The sequence below is a fragment of the Anopheles darlingi genome, chromosome 3 (genome assembly GCF_943734745.1).
Source record: "Anopheles darlingi chromosome 3, idAnoDarlMG_H_01, whole genome shotgun sequence".
Classification (NCBI taxonomy): Eukaryota; Metazoa; Arthropoda; class Insecta; order Diptera; family Culicidae; genus Anopheles; species Anopheles darlingi.
Genome location: NC_064875.1, coordinates 62,307,042 through 62,309,541, shown reverse-complemented (window position 1 = coordinate 62,309,541; position 2,500 = coordinate 62,307,042). Strand labels below are relative to the sequence as shown.

General features: G+C 48.1%; 2 protein-coding genes across 5 annotated transcripts in view; one reads left to right on the top strand and one right to left on the bottom strand.

Annotated features, from left to right (window-relative positions):
- LOC125958057 (RNA-binding protein squid-like) overlaps nucleotides 1–261 on the top strand; it is a 1,381-nt gene extending 1,120 nt beyond the window's left edge. Inside the window, exon 1 of the mRNA XM_049691174.1 lies at nucleotides 1–261. This exon is cut by the window's left edge and continues 1,120 nt beyond it. The gene's annotated coding sequence lies outside the window, so the exon portion shown is untranslated.
- Nucleotides 1–421, bottom strand: part of LOC125958055 (nuclear migration protein nudC) — a 3,605-nt gene extending 3,184 nt beyond the window's left edge. Inside the window, exon 1 of one of the 4 annotated variants that reach the window (XM_049691173.1) lies at nucleotides 397–421. The gene's annotated coding sequence lies outside the window, so the exon portion shown is untranslated. Of the gene's footprint in view, nucleotides 1–254; nucleotides 368–396 lie in introns of those variants that run through there. The other 3 variants (XM_049691171.1, XM_049691172.1, XM_049691170.1) reach the window with 3 other exon arrangements.
- Between the last annotated feature and the right edge of the window lie 2,079 nt (nucleotides 422–2,500).

Genomic DNA, 2,500 nt, shown 5'->3' with positions numbered 1-2,500 from the left:
CGTTCAAGACTAGTTTCAAAATCAAACGAGTTAGCGCAAATCGAACGGTAATAGGACAAGAAATGCCATTGAATTACGAATTTAATTTCTAATTTGCATTCAACTGTAGAACCATCCTGTAAAGAGATTAAATTGTACATCAGCTAGAGGCAAATTATGCCAAAAACATCCTGCTTACGGGCATTTCCACAATTTAAAGTCCTTTTCTTAAAATATACAAAACAAAGATACATTCGATAATCTGTTGCAAGTACCTTCAATTGTTCTTTAGTCAATGTAAAGCATTTATCTTATCTGGTAGTTTGTTTAATGCACGGGTATCTCTATTCCATTTTGCTAGCCGATATTCATTGCACCCGCACATCGATTATGAACCACTTCGATTTCCTGACTTACCTGCGATCTAGACACTGCTCTGCCTGTCCGTGTCACCCCGTAAACTCGATGCATCGTAAGGTAATATGTAGAGATCAATTTTATGATTCGACGGATCGTGTTCCTCCTACCACCGAGGGGTATTTGAGTACCTAATATTTGCACAGCGGCCGTACCGTAGGCACCGTGTTTGCTTACGGCAACCGCTACCAATTGGATTGGATCCGTAATTGAAAACCACCATCCATCCGGGGAGCGTTGGTCGCTCGGAAGTGCATAGCGTCATGCATAGTTTATTTAGAAACATTATTGGTTCGACATTTTCGTCCGACCATGTTTTTTGTTTTGTAATGATTATTAAAAAGTAGATAAAATGACTGTTCTTATAAAAAAGGAGAAGGAATAAAAAAGAGACACATCCAGACCATACACATTTTACAGTATTGTGTAACCCAGTAGGCACTGTTGCAGCATCCATCCATTTGTTGGCATAGAACGAGTATACGACATCAGCTAAGCAAACCATGGACCATGCTGGTTTCCATGGTCGACCCGGCTCGGCTGCTCCTTCAGCTGACTTGATCGCTCGGATGGAGGTACGTACCCCCTTTGGTGTACCAATCTCATTCGCTGTGTAAGCCTCTGAATGGCCATTGTTAATGTTGACACGTCGTCAAAAACCCTTGTCCATACCGAAAACCGAACCCCTTCCGTTGGTGCGCTCTGGTCAGCTGCTCCTAGACAAGAGGAGGTCCTCGTTATCATCACTCCTAGCGGCGTGGCACGGAGTTTGGTAGGATTCCTAATTATGATTATTGCTCGTTGTTTTTCCCAATCCTTACGGTCGTCTGCCCTTTGGCTAGCCGCCTGATGATGGTGGCCACCAGCAAGGACATCCGGAAATCCGTTAACCCGTTTCCAGCGAGGTACTGCTGCTGGCGGCGGGTATCGTTATTATGATTGCGATGAAATTTATGGATTTTTGTTGGCCACCCCGCGCACCCTTCCCTCTCTTGTTCGGTGCTAAAGTGTCGGCCGCTCGAGGGAAGCTAGCGCTAGTTCCGTTCCGTTCTCCTCATTCTCCCTTCCTCGTTTATTGGCCCGTTTTTTCCCTCGTGTCTGGGCTTCGCGGATCATAAATACTACTGCAATTGTTTTTGCATTCCCCAGTCAGCACCGCAGAGAGGCCCAGTCGCGTTCGATCGCGGTTAGGCGGCGCGTCGGTAGAAGAGAGGCCACTGTAGCGCCCGAGGGGCCCAAAAACTAACATCATTTTTTTTGCATTACAGTATTACCGGATCGCGAAGCCGGGAGGAGGTGCTAGCCTTCCTTCCTTCTTCCCCTCTTTTTCCGGTCGTTGTTGTACTTGAACGATTTTATGGTTCGGTGGCGGGTGCACCCCGTTCTTTTCCTTGTTTTTTATGTCATCATTTTGTTTCTTCAACTTTTCCACTGTAAACTTCGTGTGGCTGTGTGTGTGCCTAGAACCGCTCACCCTCCTCCAGCGTGGATCATACCGGGCTACGCCAAAAAGGGAAAAAAGATGGGTTCTCTGGCGACATCAAAGGCTCTCGCAAAACCAAACCGACGCGGAAAAGGGGTTTACGTATTCAGGGTTTCGCCTTTTTCACGATTTTAAACTAGTTCAACTAGGCCAACAGCATACAGCAAGGGGTGTACATGGGTGGAGGAAATGGAAACAATGTACCACAGTACAGTAGTGGCTAGGTCGCGGGTCGCGTCATGATAAGGGGTTGGCTACGGGGTGCGCTCACCGGTTCGCGCAGGGTGCGCTTTGCACTGCATTTGTTTAACTTTTGATAGAGTGGCTGGCGCGGAGTGGCTGAGAGGAAGAGAGGAGCTGATGGCCGCGGGCGCGGGTAAAGGGGCGCTTTAAACATTGCCCGTACCCGGCAGTTGTCGAACCGAGCCCCGAGGGATGCAACCTCCTGGTTGATCCTTCAAAACGGAGAAAGTCATGGTACTACAGATCCTCCCCCCGGGGGTGGACCATCCGGACACGTGTAGTTTGTAATGTAACGTATCGGTACCGGGCACACGGTGTTGGGTTGGTGCGTCAGTTTGCCCGTTCGCCAACGGCATTGGCTTACCGATCGTAAGTTTG